Source organism: Vombatus ursinus, unplaced genomic scaffold, assembly GCF_900497805.2.
Source record: "Vombatus ursinus unplaced genomic scaffold, bare-nosed wombat genome assembly UNPS02009132.1, whole genome shotgun sequence".
Taxonomy (NCBI): domain Eukaryota; kingdom Metazoa; phylum Chordata; class Mammalia; order Diprotodontia; family Vombatidae; genus Vombatus; species Vombatus ursinus.
In genome coordinates, this window is record NW_020948910.1 from 7240963 (window position 1) to 7247506 (window position 6544).

Consider the following 6544-nt stretch of genomic DNA (forward strand, 5'->3'; position numbering starts at 1 on the left):
ATGTAGAGAATGTTATAGATTCTTTTTCTGTCCTAGATTCTTTCTCCTCACCAGTAATGAATGGAAGGGAGATTTCAGAACTGTGAGACTCAAGTATGAGCTAAGATAAAAAGGAATATTGCAAATATTATCTCCTTTAATTCTCACAACAACCAAGGTAGGTAAATGGTATTATATTAACTTTACAATGAAGGAAATTGAGGCAAGCAGAGGTTAAGTGGCTTGTTCAAAATTACACAAGTAAATTACACTAGTAAAAGATTTAAATTCAGGTCGTCCTGACTCCATGCCCAGCACTATATCCACTGCTGAAAGGAATTTGACCTGAAGAGAAAGGAAACTAATTCATTTATGTTAGCCTCAACCTTCTCATTAAAAAAAATGAAGGAAAGACATCTGTATCTCCAGTAATAATGGATGTTAATAAAGGTTGGAACAGCTTTTGTAAATAAAGTTTCTGCAAGAGATGAATAAAAGCCAAGTGTCAGTCAAGGACCAGGTTGAATTGTATAGTATATGCATATTGGAGCTTGCATTTTTATTTTTAATCTTTTATATTTCAAATTATGCTGATTTGTAGAGTTAAATCAACAAACAGATGCGTGGAGGAGATTTCATTTTTATTTTGGCTAAATTCAGCTCTGATTAGGAGCTGAAGGGATGAATAGCTAATTCTCTTTAGAATTTCTGTTGTCATGGTTCTAGTCTTCTCCATTTTCTTCATCATCTTCTGATGAACATCATCATTATCCCATTCTGGGTATAGTTTAGAAATTGTGATGTGATATAAATATCTTGCTCCCTAAGAATCCTCAAGCCTAAGTTTCAATTCTTTATTCCACAGAAAAGTTTATAAATGAATTTTTATATGCCATCTAGTCACATTAATGAATATAAAAAAATAAATTATTGAAAATAAGTGTTGTGATTAAGACCTAGCAAATGTGCCGCTAGCTTAATCATTTTAATTTTTAAAAGGAGTAAAACAGAAGTTTGCACTATATTAGCACCATCAAAAATCAACAATTAAATGTGTAAGTTTGAACATAGTTAATACCTTTCATTGCTTAGAGAAGAAAGTCCAAACTCCTTAATTATACCTAAAAGATCATTTGCAATCTTGCACTAACCTGTCATTCAAGTGTTATTTCATACATCTCCCTTTCAGTCAGAAGAGCCTAAATCCTGGTAGCTGTTGTCCACAGACCTCCAGATCACTCCCTTTTTCTCTGTGAGCTTGGTACATGGCTCACAATTTTTCTCTCCTCCTTAACTCCTTCCCTCTTACTAGGAGACTTTAATATACATATTGACTCTCCTTCAAACACCCTAACCAATCAGTTCCTCAACCTACTCATTCCCCATGACCTACTCTTCTACCCCACCTCAGCTATACCCACAAATGAACCACCTCCATATTTAAAAATTCTAAAATCTCCTTATCTGACTATAATCTATTGGATTTTCACCTTTCTCTCTACCTTCCCTTGCAAAACTTCACTCTTTGTCTCCACCATAATTTCCAATTGCTTGACCTCTCACTTCTTTCTTGGTGGACTGCTCTGCACTAGCCACTCGCTCCTCTTTTTCCCATCTTGATCCTTTGGTGAATCAATTCAATTTTACAACATCTTCCTCTCTTGAATCCCTAGCACTTTTATTATATCACCAATTACTCCTTACTAAGTCTTAGCCTTGGATCATTCCCACTTTTCGCTATCTTCACTCCTACATGTGCTAGTGAAATAGTGGAGAAAATTATTTAACTATTCTGACTGGGTCCACTACAAACTTGTGTTACACAACCTAAACTGACCCCTTATTACAGCTAAGCAATTCATTTATACCAACCTGCTTTATCAACTCAATATCCCTGTTCCACAGCAGCTGAGCTGTGGAGAGTGGGATGGAGAGTTGATAAGGAAGTTATATATTCCAAATCTTTTCATACCTCTTCAACCATCCCGTGGCTCCCCTGACCTCACCTTCTCAAATGGGAACCTTACAGCTATCTTACAGAAAAAAAAAAATGAGGCCAATTGCTGTGAGCTCCCTCTTCTCTCTTCCCCATCTCATATTACTCTTATGCCTTCTGTCACTATCTCCTCCTTCACACCTATTTCTCATAATGAGGGGGCCTTACTTCTTACTAAGGCTAATCTCTCTACTTGTATTCAAGCAATCCCTTTCTTCCCTGTCTCCTCTGTTATCCAACTGTGTTACTTATCTTCAATCTCTATCTCCTCTGTCCTTACCTAATTGCCTATAGACATACCCTTACCTCTGCCATCCTCAAAAAACTCTTACCTGATCCTTCCATCCTGTATCTCTTCTGTCCTTTGTTGTTAAACGTCTTGAAAAGGTCATCTATACTGTGTCTCCATTTTCTCTCTTCTCACTCTCATCTTAACCCCTTAAAATTTAGCTTCTGACCTTATTGTTCCACTGAAACTGCTCTCTTCAAAGTTACCATTGATCTTTTAGCTCTCAAATCTTATGACCTTTTCTCAATCCTCATTCTCCTCAACTTCTCTGTAGCCACTGACACTGTTGATCACACTCTCCTGTTTCAATTTCTCTTCTCTCTAGGTATTTGAGATACTACTCTCTCTTGTTTCTTCTCTTACCCATCTGACTGTTCCTTCTAAATCCCCCTTGCTGGATTTTCATCTGAATTATGCGGTTTAAACATAAGTATCCCACAGAGTTCTGTCCTTTGCTTTCTTCTCTTCTCCCTCTAGTCTGTGTCACTTAATGACCTCATTAGCAATGTAGGGAGGGTTTTGTTATTATTATTTTTATTTTTTGGAAAGAGAATAATTTTCAAAATGCTTGTTAATTGAAAAATTACAATGAAAAATACTCAAAAAAATCAATCAAAAAATGGAGATATACTTAGCCATGACAAGAGAAGGATATTCAACAAGAATAAGTACTGAGGACTCCTTCAATTTTTTCAGCTATGGTCCCTTGCTTGAGTTGTCCATTGTGACCCATCTATAAAAAGTAACTGGAGTTTGTTCCAGCTTTTATATCAGGTGATGAGGAAGTTTTATCAATAGCCTGAGCCTTTAGTCTTCTTATCCAACCAAGTTTAGAGGATTATCTCAATACCCTTTAAGGAAAAATTAGCATAAAGTGAAGGGGAGCAGAGATTAAGCTACTGCTCTTACCATATCCATTAAAACAGTTATCTTTCCCAAATTTTCTTAGAGCACTTTATCTGAATCTTACCTATTCTCTCATCATATTCTACCTTAGAAATTAACAATTTGTGCATGTGTTTTATTTCCCTTCCTATTGTATGATCTTTGTGGACAGACACTTTTTCAATATTGTAGTTCCACTGGCAAACATAATGCCTATGTATAGTAGGCATTTTATAAATATTCTTTGAAATGAATGTCTATACTTTTCCTGGTATTAAAGGAGTTAAAAATTCATAGTGAATTTTCATCCATCTTTCAGGTTTATTTTCCACTATTTCTGTGACAGTTTAATAAATTCATTTTTTACCAGATGTCTTAGAAGCAAATTTGTTTTTTCTTTTAAAATTTACATCATTTGTTTACAAATACACAACCAACTAAAGAGCTCAGATACCATCTGCCCACATTATTTGTTGCTATAATTTCTCCACACTTCTTTATGCTTTATTCTTTTGGAATAAATGGACATACATTTCATAATGTGCTCAGTAATGCCCATCTAGTAATTAATTACTATTTGGTTAATGATTATTTTTTCAAAGGAATAACATCTTCCTAAGTAGCTAGTCTAGTTTCTCAAAATTCATTTCTGTAGCAAAAAATCACACACACACAGACATATACACACATAAACAATGATTTAGTTTTTGCATTCTTTTTGAAAAGTGAGGCATAGTTTATACAAAAGAAATTGAACTGTTTCATTCTTGAAATGGACTTCTCTACCTTCTCTATGGCAAAGAAAATCTGCTGCAGGTACAGGGGAAGAAGGCAATATAAAGGAAATGATTAAAAGATAATGTGACTGATTTTTAAATAATCAAATCAGAATGTATATATCCAAACATATGGGATCTTTTGAAGAAGTCACCTTCTCTCCTTGTTCGTTCAAAATTATCTTGGAAGTTCTCTTTTGTAATTGTTATCAGAACCACTTTGCAAACAATGCAGACATCAGAGTGCACATTGTCTAGGACCAAAGCTACTACTATCCAATCTGATCAGAACATATTCACCAGAATTGGCTGTAAATTACATTTATTTGTTTACCAAAATTAAATCCACCCTTAGAGGATGAAGATATGCCAGTATTAACCATATTGAAAAGAATGCCTTGCAGGCCCTCATGGTAATCCCAAAATATGAGTTCCCAAATTCTTTTCAGTAGCAGCAACAATATTAGAATTAGTTTATAACTCCTTGTGGTTGGGGAGGTACCAGTAGGATATCTAGATGGGGAGTCCCAGCAACCAATTGATGATATTGGACTGGAGCTGCAGGGCGGGTTGGGACTAGAGGTATAGCTTCCTCACCCCAATCTCTGCCAGGTCATTATTTTGAAGAGTATGGTATCACTTGTGTATATAAATTCTGACACATTTGTTGAAAATTATTCTAAACATTTATAACGATGTTTTATCAAAACAGGATAACATTGTTATCCAAGCAATGAAATTTAGATTATTGACTAATAGTTAAGAGTTTTAATTAATCACTGGATGAGATTTTGGATTTAATTGCATAGGCATCAGTAGTAGAGTTTGTAAGAGTTTAGGTTCCAAAATTTTAAGGCCTACAGTCTAGTTTTGTCTCATGAGGGAGATAAGGAAGATAAAGGGAAGATGAGTCAACCCTGTCAGAAGATGTTTTGCCTAACACTGGGTCTCCCTGGTATTAAGTGGTATTTGTCACAGGAGTTTTCAGAGGATGTTATTCAGCTCTGTGTTTTCCTTACTGGCATAGATTCTGGAGACACCCCCTCTTGCAATTCAGCATGATTAAGCAAAATGAATAGCCCATCCTTTGCCTTTATTAGTCTTAGTTTAGTTTGCATCACTGGAACTTAAATAACCAACTGTACACAAAGCTTCTTTGATTGTCAAAAGCATCCCAGTCCAATGAAGGGCTTGGGATCTCACTTTATTGGCAGTTGCCAGCCTTGCTAATAAACTGATCATGCTCAGAACTTTGTGCCTCAGTTTCTCTTCATCACAGATTTTTATCAAGACAAAATTCATTTCTTTTTAACATTTATGCTGGAATTATCCAATTTCAAGTTGACTCCTCTTTCCCAATAGACTACCCAAGGATCTTAAGTATCTTTTAACAAATAAGTGATAGTACCTTGTTGTAACTTGCATCTTACTTAATAAGGCAGACATGACTTTCATAAAGATAAATGTACTTTTGAGGAAAAATGCATGGGCTTTGCTGGTACCTCTTCAACCACAAGGAGTTATAGACTAATTCTAATGTTGTTGCTGCTACTGAAAAGATTTTGGGAACTCACATTTTGGGATTACCATGAGGGCCTGCAAGGCATTCTTTTCAATATTGTTATACATATACATATACAAATCTATAGAAATGACTTGTACATTTTGATACTAGAACTGCTAACAGTAACAATAGAGTAACAGACACAAAAGTATTCCTAAAAATAGGACAGAATTTGATGACCTCTACTAGGTTATCAAGTTATATACTATAGTACATCAAGCTTACTTACTTTATATGAAGTCTCTTAGGCTAAAAACTAAAAATTAAACAAAAAATAAGAATTATTAATTAACCCCTTTAGTTTTCAATTTCAATCTGTCTCTCAGCTTATTCAGAGAAAACATTATAATGCCTATGAGTATAATAGAAGGTAAAGGTTAGCCACTCAAGCCTTAATGTCCTACTTAATTGCAAAGTAGAATGCAGATAGTCAAATGAAACTGTGTAGTACTTTTATAGGAATCTCTCTCTGCTAACCATAAGTTGAGGCATCATATGAATCTGCAAAGCTAAGAAAACACCAATCTCTAGGGTCTCCAGAGGAGATGGCATTTGACCTGAATTTGGATAAAGATAGGGCTCCCAAGAGGCAGAGATAAAGAAAGGAAGCATTCCAGGAATTGACACAATAGATCAAAAGCACTTTCCTTGAAACAACGATAATAATATTGCAAAAATTATCTATATTTATAAATAAAGTTAATCATGTGATTCACAAAGAACAAGTGGATAATTTGACACAAATGCATGCACTCTTCTGGAGCAGTTATACATAAACAATTTCTAGGTCTATCTACAAGGGAAGAGATAGATGTCTTTGTAGGTAATAGGGAAAGAGTCAATAGACAGGGAGATATCAAAGTTTAGAGAGAGGTGATAGTAGGTGCAATCTGCTAGAGAAGAGGGGAGGAGATGAGATCAATGTTGCATGTAGAAGAGTAGATCTCTTTATCCAAAGCCGGACAGAAGGAAGATATACTAGAGGAAGATATCTCAGTGAGGGGTGATGAGGAAGAAGGGAGAAGAGGGGAATACCTTCATTTTCTTTTTTTTTT